This window comes from Diachasma alloeum, unplaced genomic scaffold (genome assembly GCF_001412515.2).
Source record: "Diachasma alloeum isolate Michigan unplaced genomic scaffold, Dall2.0 Dall_scaffold_00275, whole genome shotgun sequence".
In the NCBI taxonomy this organism is placed as follows: domain Eukaryota; kingdom Metazoa; phylum Arthropoda; class Insecta; order Hymenoptera; family Braconidae; genus Diachasma; species Diachasma alloeum.
The window spans coordinates 323,576-342,013 of record NW_021680414.1 but is presented as its reverse complement, the minus strand read 5'-3'; the positions used below and the strand labels follow the sequence as shown (position 1 = coordinate 342,013).

At 39.3% G+C, this 18,438-nt stretch overlaps 1 protein-coding gene and 1 non-coding gene across 2 annotated transcripts in view; one reads left to right on the top strand and one right to left on the bottom strand.

Moving 5' to 3' along the window:
• LOC107037951 (glutamate-gated chloride channel) overlaps positions 1-18,438 on the bottom strand; it is a 239,727-nt gene that overhangs the window by 105,487 nt on the left and 115,802 nt on the right. The window lies entirely within an intron of this gene.
• On the top strand, positions 14,902-14,975 carry Trnam-cau. Its single transcript has one exon. It is a non-coding gene; the product is annotated as a tRNA-Met (tRNA).

Here is an 18,438-nt window from a genome sequence, read left to right as displayed (position 1 = left end):
CGAAAAAAAAAAAATTATTCGATATTCGAATGGCCCCTGCCAAACACAGGGATTAAAATAATGAAAAACTTAAAAAATGGCTTAGTATTCATCCTCGGGGTACTATTGTATTTTTAGTCTCAAAGTATATAAAAAAACGAAAAAAAATCCTTTTTTATTTATCAAAATCGGCCAATTTGTTCGCAAGATATGATTTTTCAAAAATTTGAGCTTTTGTTATTTATCCTGGCCAAACAATCAATGTTGAAGGAGCGAAAATTTAGAGAAAGTATGTACTCATGTAGTACTTGACTGGGAGCATATTAATTCAGGATTCTGAGAAACAAAAAAATCCTGGGTGGCTGAGTTGACATGGAATGTCCCACATACAGACATGACACTAAAAACATAATTTTTTCACGTTTCATAATATTCTAGACCATTTGCAATCAAAATTAGAAAATCAAAAATTTGTCAAAAACAAGGCTCCCATTCGAAAGCAAAAAAGAGTTATAACATATAACAAGATACCGTCAGATGGCTTCTTCCAAAAAGGCTCGAACCACTGCTTATTTCATCAGGATTTATAAAAAAATTCCAAAAAATCTGCACACCCGTGCTGACAGACACCCACACATATTTTTAAAAAAGATATCTTGACGTTTGATGATATTCTATATCATTTCTAAGCAAAATTAGAAGATCGTCAAAATGAATAATTCCAAAGCTTTCATGTGGAAGCAAAAACACTTCCAAGTTTTAATTCCACTGCTGTTTTTAATGGAAAACTATAATAGCCTAAGATGTTTGTATGAAAATAATGCTTAAATCTCTGTCATAGCCCGGAGCAATCCTCGAAACCTGATGAGAAACTTGGCTTTCTAGCGTAACACCGACAGTTCTACCATAAGTTGGATAGCGCTTGAACACAGGAGAAACCTTCTGGAGTTATAACGGTGAAAAACACGCCTATCTCTCGAAGCACGAAAGAAGAGGTAAGAGAGGAGGTAAGAGGTGAAGATGTCGACAGGCTATTCAGTCTACTAAATTGCTGTGGGCATCGGATGTCAATAACGCAGCCCATTCAGAAAAATCTTTTGGTAAATGTGCATCAATTTCCCATTATTAACTCGTTGTCTTTAGTCGAACTTTACGGTTAATAGTACGAACGGAAAGGTGATTTCGAAAGGATTCACGAGGTTTTAAATTTTCATTATTTCAGCAATTTATATTTTTCTTCGATTAAAATAAGTTTATAATAAATATAATTTATGACTTAGGTGAGAAATGTCGTCGATAGATTAAACTTACTTATTCTTGAAATTTCGGTAATTTAAATAATTCAAAATTAAAATTATCACACCACATTGTATAATTAATGGGTACAATTGAAGAAAGAAACATGAAAGATTCCATTTTGTCATTAAAAGACTTTTTAATTGTTGTTTTGAAATTATGAAGATTCGCGAAGATTCTATTTTTGAAAATACATCATGAAAGACTTTTTAATCACCAGTCATGAAAAACTTTCTATTTATTCAAAATGTCTTGAAAGACTTTAATTTCAAAGATGAGCCATATAACAATATTTGTATGACTTTCATGTGACTCGACAAAATGACGGTCAAATGACGTATGAACTGCGTAATCTGAACTGGATCTGGCGCTGGACTGCGACTTGAAGGGTTGTGGTCTTCCTTTACACAGGGTGTCCCGTTTGAAATAGTACGGCTCAATATCTCTTGTAAGACATGAGGAACAGCAAAATTATTCAAATACAAGTTGTAGGGTTCGGAGGGGGAAACTTAGTGTTGATGGAATCCAGGCCCTCATTGCTTATGTTTCTATGCTACGAGCATAAAGTCAGTTTTTTTTAATGACCACAATATTTTTTACCCCTACAAAAGTTGTTCGTCTCGCCGAGAAAAGTTCAACCATACCATATTTTTTGATGACGTCATCGTTTTCATGTGAATAATCGTACGAAAATCAAACGAAAGGGAAATATCTTTATTCAGACTATCTTGCCGCAAAGAAACGCTGGAATGTTATTTTTTACTATCTCGTCAATGTACCATGTAAACAAAAGATGACTGGGGTAGGTAAGGGACGTTGTAAGAGCTAGGTGTAATTCTTCATTTTCCGTCAGTGACAAAATATCCATCATTGAGTTCATACAGTGTCGTTCAAAATGGTTTATTCTGCTAGTGAATGTGTGAATATTTTACTCATATTAGGTGAGTGTCGACAAGTGTATCGAAGGGCCTCACGATTGTATGCACAGCGCTTCCCAAATCGACCACGACATCCTTCTGCTGCAGTCATTCACCAAATTGAAAGAAATTGTCGGCAGGGAAGAATTCGCAACAACAACGCCAGCAACTTTTCAATATTGACGATCCACGCAGCATTGCTGTTTTATCAATGATACACATGAATCCTCACATTAGTTTACGGGACATTGAACGTGATTTGGGAGTACCACGGAGCACGGCCCCCATCTTCAACAATATCTTCTGTACCTACTGTTCCCGATACCTACACGAAGACACATGTACCGTATGTGGAATAGAACTTGTAAGATAGTCTTAATAAAGATATTTTCCGTTAATTTAATTTTCGTACGATCATTCACATGAAAACGATGACGTCATCGAAAAATATAGAATGGTTGAACGTTTCTCGGCGAGACGAACAACTTTTGTAGGGGTGAAAATATTGTGGTCATTTAAAAAAAACTGACTTTATGCTCGTAGCATAGAAACATAAGCAATGGGGGCCTGGATTTCATCAGCACTAAATTTCCCCCTCCGAACCCAACAACTTGTATTTGAACAATTTTGCTGTTCCTCATTTCTTACAAGAGATATTGAGCCGTACTGTTTCAAATGGGACGCACTGTATACTGTTCGAGCCTCGTAAGCCAACAGGCTGTAGTCTCCTGTCAATAAATTGGAGAATTCGCTGGTCATCGGGAACGCGAAAAAGCCATAAATATGTCATTCTTATAGATGGCGTTCATAGGAAAATATGAAGTAGTCAGATGGTACTTTGAATTCTATTTGGCTATTTCCTGCACCCTTTGAGTGAAGTAGGTCTCGCGTAACACGTGATGGTAGAAAATGTCTATATGAAACCCACTTTCTACTCTCCACTTGCCAAGTTCCACTCTCAAGTCCTGCTTTGAATACAACAGTTTTTGTATATCCTGTAGCAAAGGGAATCCATAAACTTGTTACTTCTACTATCAATCCACGAATTTTATTAGCCGGGGTGACATTTTAATTATGACGTTAATGTCTCCAAATGACAGTTGAAGGGTCCAATGTTCATGGACACGTGTGGCCTATTCTTTTGGGCGGAGCAATTGAATTCAATGGAAGGGGTAGCTTCTTCTCACCGGAATTAGCCAAAGTAAGGGTAGTCTCTATGTGTAATGTTCCCACCAAAAAAATTAATTGTAGTGGTTGTTTCGGCTTCGATCAATATCTTAATGAGCGTTCTCTCCGCTTCCTTTGTTTCATCATACTTATGTGAATTTGTTCATACTTAATTTGAATTTGAATTGTTTACGTTTTACTAGTTGATGGATTTTATGTTCCATGATGATTCTAATTGTACTCTCATTGCAGTAATCAACTCTTATTACTACTTTAATTCTTAATCTTAATCGTTCCTATTCTTTTAAACATAGGTATTCTAATTTATTAATCCATTTCTTATATTTTAAGCATTTACGGGTGTCGTCTCTTCGTTTGTTTTTTAATATAACTGAAATATTGAATTTTAACAGTTTTAATGGAAATACATGATTTTTCCATTTGTAACGGACCCGAGCGGTTAGGTTCGAGTTGAGGGATTATCACACGCGGACAAAGGATAGAAACAAATACTCTTAACAATTATTGACTTTTATTCACTAATTCCATTGATTTTAAATAACTAAAGATTCGCTCTGAGACAGAAGGTATCAGGCGAACATATACACAAAAGAAGTAACTGTTAGGAAAAGAGGATTCGGATTACTGGCCCAGAGAGTACGAATTTACGAGTATTTATTGCCTCGTGAATTCGTATTACATTAGGTCATACGACCCCACCGTACATGTAAGGCGTACGGTGACGCGCCGAAGGCCAGTTGCTGGGGTGCAAATCGCTGACGCTGCGCCCGAGTTATCTAAATTAGTCGAATATACGTGGATTTTATTCACATATATTCGCCGTATGTTTTAATTTCTGTGTCAACATATTTTACTCCGAATAATACGTGCCACTTTCGTGTCCTCGTATTCTCTGGATTACGAAAGAGAAATGTTATGGAATTTTGGGGCATAACACATTTGACCCTTAATTATATTGCAGTGTCTCCTTCTCGATGATAATTATGTAGTCATGCTTTTCTTATGTCTAGCACCACAACGTTTAACGCCTATAAATTCAACATTTTAGCGCCTGACGCCATCTTATCCCTAGGGTGACTCTCATCTAACTTCATATTGTTTCGTGGTGTCGAAGCATCATAACGTTTTTCGTCGTTTGCTCCTCTAATAAATCGGTTTTTATTTAACATTAGGTATTTTCATTAGGTTCAATCGCGCCAGAGTGGAGTGTTGTATGTTGGATATATGAAAAATCATCCTTATGGAAAGGACCCGAGTGGAAATTCTGTTCAGGTCTCGATCGGAAATCCGATCCGAAATTCTGATCAGGCATTTTACGCCTCTGCCTTAGGTCTTTCCACTAGGGGACACCTCAAGAAATTGTGAAAATTTGTACCAACAACTAGATTACTTAACAAGTGGTTGAAAAATGAATCGGCATTTCAGTAAGGAAACAACTGCTGCCGACTACTCAACATGATGATTCCATCAGTTCTGAGGCTTTATGTCAATCTCAAATATTCTACACGATCTTTTAAAGATCAATGTCCACACGACTCTGATTGTCCATACGACTCTGGCTGTATTATGAGTCGACAATCCTTGGCAATCTGAAATATTCCATACGAATTTTGAAAATTAGCATCCATATGACTCCGATTATCTGTAGGACTCTGATTGACACCTCGTCAAAATCGTCTCGTAGATCGTCTCAAATATTCCACATGAATTTTTTGACGATTAATGGCCATACAACTGATTGTTTACTGCAGAATTCCAGTTGATATTTCTGAACAACTTTGTTGAGGCTATAATAAAATTTTCATAAGAGTAATGTATTTATACGACTGTCTTGTCAACTGAAATGCCTCCTTTGAATCTCAAATATCCTATACGGATTTGTAATGCAGCGTTTTGTTGAGACTATTAATGAAGTTATTATACCATCGCTCGAGAAAATAATCCATGTAATTATTCTTGTTTGGTCTTCATTTCAAACTCGATTCTAATAGAAAAATTCCACATAAAAAACTGGATTCTCTATGTCGAANAGGGATTATCACACGCGGACAAAGGATAGAAACAAATACTCTTAACAATTATTGACTTTTATTCACTAATTCCATTGATTTTAAATAACTAAAGATTCGCTCTGAGACAGAAGGTGTCAGGCGAACATATACACAAAAGAAGTAACTGTTAGGAAAAGAGGATTCGGATTACTGGCCCAGAGAGTACGAATTTACGAGTATTTATTGCCTCGTGAATTCGTATTACATTAGGTCATACGACCCCACCGTACATGTAAGGCGTACGGTGACGCGCCGAAGGCCAGTTGCTGGGGTGCAAATCGCTGACGCTGCGCCCGAGTTATCTAAATTAGTCGAATATACGTGGATTTTATTCACATATATTCGCCGTATGTTTTAATTTCTGTGTCAACATATTTTACTCCGAATAATACGTGCCACTTTCGTGTCCTCGTATTCTCTGGATTACGAAAGAGAAATGTTATGGAATTTTGGGGCATAACACATTTGACCCTTAATTATATTGCAGTGTCTCCTTCTCGATGATAATTATGTAGTCATGCTTTTCTTATGTCTAGCACCACAACGTTTAACGCCTATAAATTCAACATTTTAGCGCCTGACGCCATCTTATCCCTAGGGTGACTCTCATCTAACTTCATATTGTTTCGTGGTGTCGAAGCATCATAACGTTTTTCGTCGTTTGCTCCTCTAATAAATCGGTTTTTATTTAACATTAGGTATTTTCATTAGGTTCAATCGCGCCAGAGTGGAGTGTTGTATGTTGGATATATGAAAAATCATCCTTATGGAAAGGACCCGAGTGGAAATTCTGTTCAGGTCTCGATCGGAAATCCGATCCGAAATTCTGATCAGGCATTTTACGCCTCTGCCTTAGGTCTTTCCACTAGGGGACACCTCAAGAAATTGTGAAAATTTGTACCAACAACTAGATTACTTAACAAGTGGTTGAAAAATGAATCGGCATTTCAGTAAGGAAACAACTGCTGCCGACTACTCAACATGATGATTCCATCAGTTCTGAGGCTTTATGTCAATCTCAAATATTCTACACGATCTTTTAAAGATCAATGTCCACACGACTCTGATTGTCCATACGACTCTGGCTGTATTATGAGTCGACAATCCTTGGCAATCTGAAATATTCCATACGAATTTTGAAAATTAGCATCCATATGACTCCGATTATCTGTAGGACTCTGATTGACACCTCGTCAAAATCGTCTCGTAGATCGTCTCAAATATTCCACATGAATTTTTTGACGATTAATGGCCATACAACTGATTGTTTACTGCAGAATTCCAGTTGATATTTCTGAACAACTTTGTTGAGGCTATAATAAAATTTTCATAAGAGTAATGTATTTATACGACTGTCTTGTCAACTGAAATGCCTCCTTTGAATCTCAAATATCCTATACGGATTTGTAATGCAGCGTTTTGTTGAGACTATTAATGAAGTTATTATACCATCGCTCGAGAAAATAATCCATGTAATTATTCTTGTTTGGTCTTCATTTCAAACTCGATTCTAATAGAAAAATTCCACATAAAAAACTGGATTCTCTATGTCGAACCATTGAGGGCCATTTTGGCTCTACTAAAATTCGTTTCTAGTTATTGTGAAAAATGGAGGAAATTCCACCATCGGATTCAAATGGAGAGGCCTCTATTTGAATCCGATTCCATATAGATTCCATTATAATTGTGTCTATCAAATATAGGTGATGTATCTGAAGATACTGAGCATGTCATTGAAATGAATTTACTCGGCACAAATTTCAGATGTCGCGGAAATTCCTTGACTGTGAATTTAAGAATGACAAAAAGCTAAACGCTTCATGAGAACAAATTCTGATATCACTTCCTCTTTATTGATGTTATGCATAATGATAATATTGAATATATGTAAAAAAAAACATGGTTTGTTTTTTTTATCATTCGAACAGTTTTCAACGCCATAGTTGAATAAATGGCACATCCACTAATGAACGAGTGCTATATGGCATATATAAAATTCGTCAATAATTCTGAAAGTGAATCGAGTACGAAGTTTAACAAATTTCATAATGCAATGGGTGAATCCAAGAACCGAAATGAGTAGTTGTAGCAACTCGCTACATCCGAATACATGGGCTCGCGTTGACCAGCATCGACCGAGACAAACAGGCACCAGAGTCACACAGATACAATACGTGGCGCATTACCTTTATAATATTTCATCCGAATGTGAATACGAATTCAGTCTGGCGTTAACCGCCAAATACTCAGCAAGTCGACCATCCGACTTCTACTTAACATCTTTACTTCTGTATATATTCTTAACGTCTTATAAACATACTGTGATTAGTTAATTGAATCGCATTTATTAGTGAATTGAATCTACCCACAATAACCTCAATTCCCACATTGGTGACCCCGACGTGATATAATTTGAGAAATTCGATGTTTTAAGTGACAGAAGTAAAAAGTTAAAAATGGGATGAGCGAAGTTATATTCACGCATCCCAGTGATTAACGTCCATTCTGGTGAATATCTACGCATCCTAGACTTTCCAGTGCCACACAACCCGCGAGTTCAAGTGCTGGATTCAGTTTCCCGCGATTAAAAAATTGTAAATTTCGTCGTGTGGATACACAACGGCATTTTCAAAACGGCATTTCGTGAGTTCTAGAATATTCCAAGCGTCCGAACGCCGAGCCTTGGTTTCGCAGTGTCCTCACGAAATCCCAAACAAATGCCAGTAGGTGCTATTTTTGTTTTTCACACCGGCACATTTCCGAGTACCAAAGACGTACTGTGCTGGTGAAAGCAAGCACTTATAACGCCTTTTGTTCCGCGTTTCATATTCTTCGATTTTAGTCTATTTCGAATAAGCTCTGAAAGGATGATAACCGCGCAAACAGCTACGGTAACGTCAGGACATAATGAGCAACTGGAGAGTGACACTCAGGCGTGAGGGAGAGAAGAAAGTAACCTCATACCGAACCACTTCGATGGCAGCGTTGAGAACATCTGGCCGATCCACTTAGCTCATCTCCGCTAAAGCATCGTCGAGGATCACACACAAAATACAGGTAACATCAAATCTACCACCGGGAGGACCAAACACTCCGTTGGTACGAGACTTCACACAGCGAAAATGAACATTGCATCCACGGCACGGACTAACGAGATTGGTAACCTCACCCGTGGTCCCTTCGCACCTACCAAGAGACATCATCGCCCAATACAATGCGTCATCTACCGAGAGGCGCGTAATTCACCGCTCTCACACACTCACGCCTGAGGAACACACGGACACCTCAGGAGTCGCAATTACTCCCGCTAAATCAGTCGTGTGGCTCTCACCACTTGATGGACATCTCCACCTCATCGTGTATATAGATTCATACTGACTCATCTATACATGTTATTCCGACAATAAACTAATTAGTAGTTTGCATACGTTGCCTCATCTAGTGATTCGATACCTTCCCGATCCACAACCACTTTGAATCCTACATAGTGAATCAAAATAATCTCTCCACAGAAAAAAGTACCATTGTACATATCGCCGATAGCATCTAAATCTATCATCGAGAACGAGACACTGGAATATAATTGAGAAAACATACGAGTCTGCCGAAGGCGGGCGAAGTTTGATTGAAATTATACGAGGTGTCTCGTTCGAAGATGATAATCTTCCCACCCCCCTGAAAAATTGCCCAAAAAATGCATATTTACATATGCCCATTATCATCTTCCAAAAATTGTGATAATTCGAACTTTCGTCAATAATGAAATACACATAGAAAACAATATGAAGTTGGATGAAAGTCACCCTAGGGATAAGATTAGTCCACGCGCCAATGCCGGTTCTGCATCGGTGATAGGGTCCCCGAAGTAACATGGGTTAATTCTATGTTTTTTTGGCCGCTGATTCTGAATTTGTTGGTTATCCGGCCGAAAAATTAGCGGTTTAATTGTTATTAACAATTTAATTGTTTAAAACGCCGTATCTCGCAACCTATGGCAGATACGAAAAAAAAGTCGAATTCAATAATGTTTCTTTATCTATTTGCAATAACTTTTGTTTTTTGCAAAATTTTGATTCACTCATTAGTTGACGAGATATACGCGAAGAAAGAGTTACGGTACCGAGCGCGGGCTACGGAGCCGCCGAGGAGTCGAATTCCCATACGCAAGGACCCGGACGCGGACTCTCTCGTCATATCCTCTCTCTATGCCCGTATCAATCACTGAGCTAATTTCCAATTATCGCTGCACGAAATGTACAAGAAAAGCTTGCCGATGCTTTGCCGCTGGTGTGCCATGCATCCGATTTTGTCGATGTGTAATTGCCGGAACGTGCCAGAATATTTCAAATAAACAACTTTAACTATCATAAAAGTTCATACAAAAGAGTTGAAATTTTAGTTTTTAGAGATTAATAAAAATTAGGAAGATTCGAGTGAACATATTCTCGAATTTTCAATCAATGAAAAATTCTACGTGATTTGGTACTGACTATTCATGTTTTTATTGAAAATCCGAGTGAATAGGAGAATCCTTATCTTCCTGTTCCGCAAAAATTTGGAGTTCTATTGAATAATCAGTGAAATGTGAAATTGCATGATATTTTTCCCCCTCAATTGAATTCAATGTCACTCTCTTGAAAATTGCTCGTCAACTGTCCATGGAATTTCAATTTCTTTCTAACAGTGTTTACACTCACTAGAGTTACTCATAGCACTATCGGCTCTATTGCTGAAATCTAATCAAATTTTATCCAAGATTGATACGGTGTTTCATTCAGTAATGGGGAAAATTCTTCTGAAGTCGCAACTCCCACCTCAACGTGGATCAAGTTTCCCACAGAGCGTATGCCCATGCGCGGCTGGACGCAAGCGATCGGCAGCGTAACTCTTTCGTCGCGTATATCTCGTCAACTAATCAGTTAATCAAAATTTTGCAAAAAATAAAAGTTGTTGCAAATAAATAAAGAAACATTACTGAATTGGACTTTTTTTCATATCTGCCATAGGTTGCGAGATACGGCGTTTTGAAAATTTAATTGTTAATAACAATTAAACCGCTAACTTTTCGGCCGAATAACCAACAAATTCGGAATCAGCGGCCGAAAAAACATAGAATTAACCCAAGTTACCTCGGGGACCCCATCACCGATACAGAACCTGCATTGGCGTATGGACTAGATGGCCCGGCGCCAAAATTTTGAATTTATGGGCGTTAAACGTTGTGGTGTTAGATATGGCAAAGCATAACTACATTATTATCATCTTCGAACGAGACACTTCATATAATTTCAATCAAACTTCGCCGGCCTTCGGCTCGTTCGATTTCTCAATATTTGTCGTATTTGACCCTCGTGAAACTTATATTTGACTCTTGTGAGTTTTCCTATTTGACTCATGGGACAGATATGTTTGTCTAAATGTCGGAATATCGAGTGTTTCATGATGAAAATTATGAAAAATTATGAAAAATGTATTTTAATGCATTTTTCGACGGACGTTACAATTTGTTCCTGTCTCATCCCCCAACCCCGTGTACGCATCCACCGAAGGACAAGGAAAAAACTCATTCGAGGGAAAAACCTGCCCAGGTACAATCGTCTCTTGTAAGACTTCCGCTCGACAATGCAACCGTGAGATTTAGAGTGTCACAAATTTTGGCCTCCCCAGCCGGGAATCGAACTCGGGTCTCCCGCATGCCAATACCACACTGTAACCACGCAGCCACCGCCGTCGGTCTAAAGTATTGTATATTCTAGCTGCAATAAACCTGTTCATCAGTAGCACATGAGTGCGTAGCAGTCAGATGGAAAAGAGACATATCAACACGGTACGATGGTACTTGACAACAGAGTCTTAACGGCTGTGCAGTATGAAATGACCGACAAGAAAACACATCTGGCCAAAAGTGACGCCCCAATCATTAACTGCATCAACAAGTGGATAAAGTTAATTTTTAACTTTACGCATATTCTGAATAGTTGCAATCATAACAATTTATTGGAAGCTCTATGAGTAGAAGGAACTCAGACAGAATGAGACCAAGAGATAAAATGAAACCCCAGGATGAAATTAGAACCCCATTTTAACCCTTGTTATTAAATTTGGGGTTGAAGAGTGAACATTATACAGCTTAAGTGAGCGTTAATCATCATAAAATTGACGTGTAAAATCAAATCCTTCATCCTCGAAAGTTTGAACAATTGTTTTTTTTTTTCAAGGTCTTTTGAGTCTCCTTTTCGGGTCTCCTTTCGGCACTCTATCGAGCCCTTTGCATGCGGTTGTGGATTCTAATACACTGTACCGCATTCGCCCTCCTATAGAACATAGGAGTATCATGAGAAACCATAGGAAACTCATGCCGGTTGTGACGTTAAAACTAGATTAAATTCATTTTTTCTCTAAACTTTCAAATTATTTTCCCAAAATAATCTAGTTTCAACGGTCTTGTAGACTTAAATCACGTACAAGGGGGATTTTCCACAATAGATGCCTTTTGGCAGTAAATTATTATTATTTATACTTACCTGTATTTTTGTTCGGGCCAAAGTATTATTAAATTCTATCAGAATTATTATTTTATCAATTAATATTCGATAATTAAATCTGTTCGGGCTAAATTATATTTGCTCGGGCTATTTTCTATTATTTGAGACCAGATAAATCAAAAGAGATGTTTTCTAATCAACAAAAGAAAATACTATTTATTCAATGTATTAAATTGTTGTTCGGGTCTTTTAACACAATATCGTTAGTGTGAAATTAAATTCAAAACTAATTACAAAAGAAATATTAATGAAAAATATTCAATAAAAGAAAGTACAAACGGTTGTGTATTTGAGGCGTCCCTCAAAACACCACGCTTCCACTCCAAATTACGATGCTAATTTCCCGGTTTCCTAATTAGCAAGAATATAACTCGAAATGAATTTAAGTTCCAAAAATCTTCTTGTTATAATATATTATATGATTTTACCTAATTTCCGGACTAATTCTCAGAGTCGATTCGTCAACAATTGCTCTGATATTCAAAGATGAAATTTAATTAATTTCAATTTTTTCCAATTTGCCAAAATGGCCAAAATGGCGACACTAGAGAAGCCAGTGACGCTACGGGCTCTCCTATGATTTTCCTACTAACTCGGTCATATAATTATCAACTTTTATGCAGTAAAAATAATTTTCAGTTCTACTCTACTTTTCTCACTAATTATTTCGCGAGGACCGTTCAATTTTGACACGATCTCCGCAATTACTATTTACCCTCTGCCACAAACCCAATTTTTGTTATTTTTACTCACGTGAGTAAAAGATATTTGTTTCTCTCGATTATTTGTATTTTCCGCGTTTCCTCGACGTTTCTCGACTTTCCATCATTTTCCTCACTCCCCAAGATGTTCCTGAAGCCTGAGATATACTTAATTGCTAATTAATGACTTACTAAATATTGTTTTTACTATTAAATCAAATGAGCATAAGGGTTCAACGTAAGAAAAGCATCGTGAAGAAAATGCCGAAGCAAGCAAAATGTCTGAAAAGTTCGAATAGAAGAAGATAACATTATTAGGAACTACTTGCGTAACAGACCTATCCGTATCCAGTAAACTCAACAAAAAATTATTTTTGATCAGTATAAAAAGTAATTCTACCCAGTACCAAGGGATATCTGGGAAGAAGGCAAATTTTGTATTATAAAAACGTAAATTACGAGTATTTTGCTGGTGTTTTACATTTTTGAAATCGTAATTCACGTTACCCCGAGCATCATTTACATTATCAAACGGGTATTTCACCCGTTTGAAATCATCAATGACGTCCAGGATAACGTAAAAGAGTAAATTACCCATCTCGGAAAGTTATACTCAGATGACTCAGAATCATCTGAAACGTGAAGATTCATCATTCCCTGTGTAGCGGCTCGCTACATACGCATTCATACACCCACACGCGCTGACCACCGATACCGAGAGAAAATGATTGACAGAAGTATGAAACCGCTCGCACTCATCGTGTCACGTGTATATTTCTGATTTCTTCCGTTTAGGGAATTCGGGTGTCTTGCGAATCGGGAGACACCTCAGACAACAGTCGGTTATGGATCTCTTATCGGATCACACCTTTTCTCTACTTTTGTATATACCTTTAAACGTCTTGTAAATATACTGGGATTAATTAACGTAATCGCATTTGTTAGTGAATTGAATCGTTCCGTAACAACCTCAATTCCTACAATGGTGACCCCGACATGATCTGATTAGGAAGATTCGACGTTTTAAGTGAGAAAAAGTGAAAATTTTCTCGCGACCGTGTGCGAAACTTAACCGAAAGTACTACGCTCGCATCTAGTATTTTATTCCATCTCTCTGGTCAACACAGTCGCACCGATACAGTCTTTTACGTGTCGCAAACACCGCGAGTGTAATTAAATCAGTATCGCACCTGAAATAATAATTTTCATCGCGTGAAAACTGACTAGGTAGGTATTGCAAACAGCATCTCGAAGTTTCTAGAACATTCGAAGCGTCCGGACGCCAACAGTTGATTTTGCAGTACCCTTGTGAAATCAAAACAAAGTGCCGTACCCGAGTGAATATTGCGACCTTGCACCGGTACACTGTCGTGTACCCAAAGACGTTGTGCTGTGCTGGTGACAAATAAAGACTAATAACGACTTTATTTCCTCACAATTTATTTTGTTCGAATTCAATTTTTCCTGAATTTATCATAAAATCAAAATGGTGACAACAAGTCCGGACATCGAGACTATCAACACACTGACAACTGCAGTAGCTTCTATGAAACCAAAGCTGATCGTCAGGCCGTTCAAATCTGAGAAGCCCGCGCGTTGGTTCGCGCAGTTGGAAACGCAGTTTTCGGATATGGGAGTTGTCACCGAAATAGATAAGTACAAAACTGTACCATTAATTGATACGATTTTCGCGTCGGAAGTTGAAGATTTAATCATTTCTGGACCTGTAACTAACCCATATCAAACTCTAAAAACCGAGTTGATCAGATGTTTTACGAAATCTCGGAATGTTAATCTCATCCAATTACTCGACAGAGAGAGCATTGCAGACCGCCCTGCATCAAAGCATCTTAGACACTTGAAAAGTCTCGTTCCAGGTATTGACGACGAGATCCTAAAAATGCGTTGGCGTTTAGGCTTCTTTGTCCGGTTAGGAGCCGGATAGCTCAGTTAGGAGAGCACCCGATGCATAATCGGAAGGTCCCGGGTCCAAATCCCGGTCTGGACTATCCATTTTTTTTAGTAAATATTTCTTGATAATTCATATTCAGAATAATCCCGGATCCCCTCCTACCTCATCCAAATCCTATCCAACTAATTTCCTATGACGTCACAAAGATATGGAACGCTATATAAATTCCGTTCTTTAATGAAAAATGAATGCCGTAAGATGGACGGTGGAGCTCAATATGTACAAGAAATTTGAAATCAAGAAATGGCGAGGAGCCGGATAGCTCAGTTGGGAGAGCACCCGATGCATAATCGGAAGGTCCCGGGTTCAAATCCCGGTCTGGACTATCCATTTTTTTTTCAGTAAATATTTTTTGTTAATTTATATTGAGAATGATCCCGGATCCCCTCTTTACTGACACCTTTCATTAAAGAAGGGAATTTGTATAGCGTTCCACATATTTGTGACGTCGTAGGAAATTAGTTGGATAGGATTTGGATGAGGTAGGAAGGGATCCGGGATTATTTTCAATATGGATTAACAAGAAATATTTACTGAAAAAATGGATAGTCCAGACCGGAATTTGAACCCGGGACCTTCCAATTATGCATCGGGTGCTCTCCCAACTGAGCTATCTGGCTCCTAGCCATTTCTTCATTTCAAATTTCTTGTACATATTGAGCTCCGCCGTCCTTCATACAGCATTCATTTTTCATTAAAGAAGAAATTTATATAGCGTTCCACATCTTTCTGACGTCATAAGAAATTAGTTGGAATTAGTTGGTTTGTCTCATCTCCCCGAGCCGGACGAGAGCTACGCTCGCCGCCCAGGAGAACGCCTCCATCGATGACCTTGCGAAGCTAGCAGATGAGATGCACGAGGTATTCCACCCAAACAGCGTCGCAACCATCACCAGTTCTCCCAACGACACAGCCAACAAAGCGCTCCTTAAGCGAATCGAACAACTAACAGCGACTGTTGCTGCATTACAAATGCGTGACTCGTGTTCTCGCCCACGCAAACGTTCAGACGACCCACGTGGCCAATGCAGCAACTTACGTAGACGCTCCAGCTCCAGGAAGGTATCTAAGGAATCCGACGCCCGCTGGTATTATATTAAATATAGTAACAACGTGCGTAACTGCCAGCCCGGTTGCACGTTTCAGGGAAACTACACGGAGAGACAATAGTGGCGGAAGTCGTCTCTCAATCGAAATCCCGCCGCCTATTTATTACTGACAGAACAACTGGGACCCAATAGCTAGTGGACACAGGCTCAGATATCTCTGCTACACCTTGCAGGCGGCCAGTAAATCAGAGAGACACCTAGTTATCACCAGCTATCAGCTATCCAGCGATCAACTCTTGGCAGTCAATGGCACCCTCATCAATACGTACGGGTACACATCCATCTCGCCAGACCTTGGCCTCCGCAGAGACTTCACATGGCGATTCGTAGAAGCTGACGTTAGCAGACCAATCATTGGCGCGGATTTTCTGCACCATTTCAATCTACTACCTGATTTGAGGAATGAGTGCCTCATTGACAGCTCAACAGGCTTCAAATCGACTTGCCAATTCATGCGATTACGCGCGCTGTCTGTCAAGCTCCTCAGGGAATTCCCTGCAATAACGAAACCGGAGAGATTGCTCGGAAATGTGGAGTATTCAACCCTGCACCATATTAGGACTACACGAAGACCGCCAATTTCCTGCAGAGCGCGTCGCCTAGCGCCGGATAAACTCAAGATCGCGCAGGCTGAATTCACCAGTATGCTGAAATTAGGAAGGAGATCTGAAAGCCCCTGGTTATCTGCACTCCTTCTAGTCCTGAAGAGCAACGATGGACGGAGACCATGTGTTGATTACCGTACACTCAACGACAGGACCATACCAGATAAGTACCCTAGTCGTTACTTAGAGGATTTTGCTGCCAACCTTTCTGGCCAAACGATTTTCTCCACTGTCGATTTGGTAAAAGCATTCAAACAAATTCCAGTTGCACCTGAGGACATTCAGAAAACCGCAATCATCACGTCACTCGGACTATTTGCGTTTCCTTACATGACTTTCGGCCTCAGGAACGTAGCTCAAAGCTCCAAAAAGTTAGCAAACCAGGGTCATCGGAGGGGGTCGGCGAATAGCTCAAAAATAGGGGCTTTTTAGGGGCTAATTTTCTGCAAGAAAAAAAAATTTCTGCTCAAATATTTTGGCCAAAAAACTCATTTTTCGATTCTGCACGTTAAGCTAGCAGACTAATGAGATCGAATCGAGATAATTAGTGGCCCATGGTGTAGTACTAAATAAGGGCTAATTTTCTGCAGGAGAATAATTCCATTTTTCCCGAATTTTTCCGCTATTTCCCAGGAGGTCAAAATGGGTCAGGTGAGAGTAGAGGTAAATCAGGTACCTCGGACCCTAGAATCAGTGAATGCCTTCTAAGAAACATGGGCTTCAATTCAAAACTTGTCGCGAATTTTCTGCTTACTTACTAAAGAGTCTAAGTCCTCACCGGCGCGGATGGGTCAATTCAAGATGGCTCCCTCGCACCACTCGATGGGTCGATACATTCAGAGAAATATGGGCTTCAAGTTGAGCCCCATTAAAAATTTCTGCTAGAATATAAAGGGCTTAAGTCCTCAATCACCGAAATGGGTCCATTCAAGATGGCTCCGTCCGGCCCCTCGACGGGTCAATACATTCAAGGGAATATGGGCTTCAATTTCGGCCTCATTAGAAATTTTCTGCTACAATACTGAAGGCCTTCGTCCCCCCATGGTTAAACGGGTCAATTCAAGATGGCTCCCTCGGGCCTCTCCGATGAGTCAATACATTCAAGGAAATATGGGATTCAATTTGAGCCTCATTAGAAATTTTCTGCTGAAATAATATGGGCGTTAGTCTGCAATGACAGAAATAGGTCAATTCAAGATGGCTCCCTCGGGCCCCTCGATGGGTCAATACGTTCGAGGAATTATGGGCTTCAATTTGAGCCCCATTAGAAATTTTCTGCTGCAATACTAAGGGCCTTGGTCCCCCCATGGTTAAACGGGTCGATTCAAAATGGCTCCCTGGGGCCCCTCGATGGGTCAGTATATTGAAGGAATTATGGTCTTCTATTTGAACCCTATTAGAAATTTTCTGCAGCACTATTAACGGTCTTGGTCCCCCCAGGGTTGAACGAGTCAATTCAAGATGGCTCCCTCGGGCCTCTCCGATGGGTCAATACGTTCAAGGAAATATGGGCTTCAATTTGAGCCTCATTAGAAATTTTCTGCTGAAATAATATAGGCCTAAGTCCTCAATTACCGAAATGGGTCAATTCAAGATGGCTCCCTCGGGCCTCTCCGATGGGTCAATACGTTCAAGGAAATATGGGCTTCAATTTGAGCCTCATTAGAAATTTTCTGCTGAAATAATATAGGCCTAAGTCCTCAATTACCGAAATGGGTCAATTCAAGATGGCTCCCTCGGGCCTCTCCGATGGGTCAATACGTTCAAGGAAATATGGGCTTCAATTTGAGCCTCATTAGAAATTTTCTGCTGAAATAATATAGGCCTAAGTCCTCAATTACCGAAATGGGTCAATTCAAGATGGCTCCCTCGGGCCTCTCCGATGGGTCAATACGTTCAAGGAAATATGGGCTTCAATTTGAGCCTCATTAGAAATTTTCTGCTGAAATAATATAGGCCTAAGTCCTCAATTACCGAAATGGGTCAATTCAAGATGGCTACCCCGAGCCTCTTCGATGGGTCAATACGTTCAAGAAATTATGGGCTTCAATTTGAACCCTATTAGAAATTTTGTA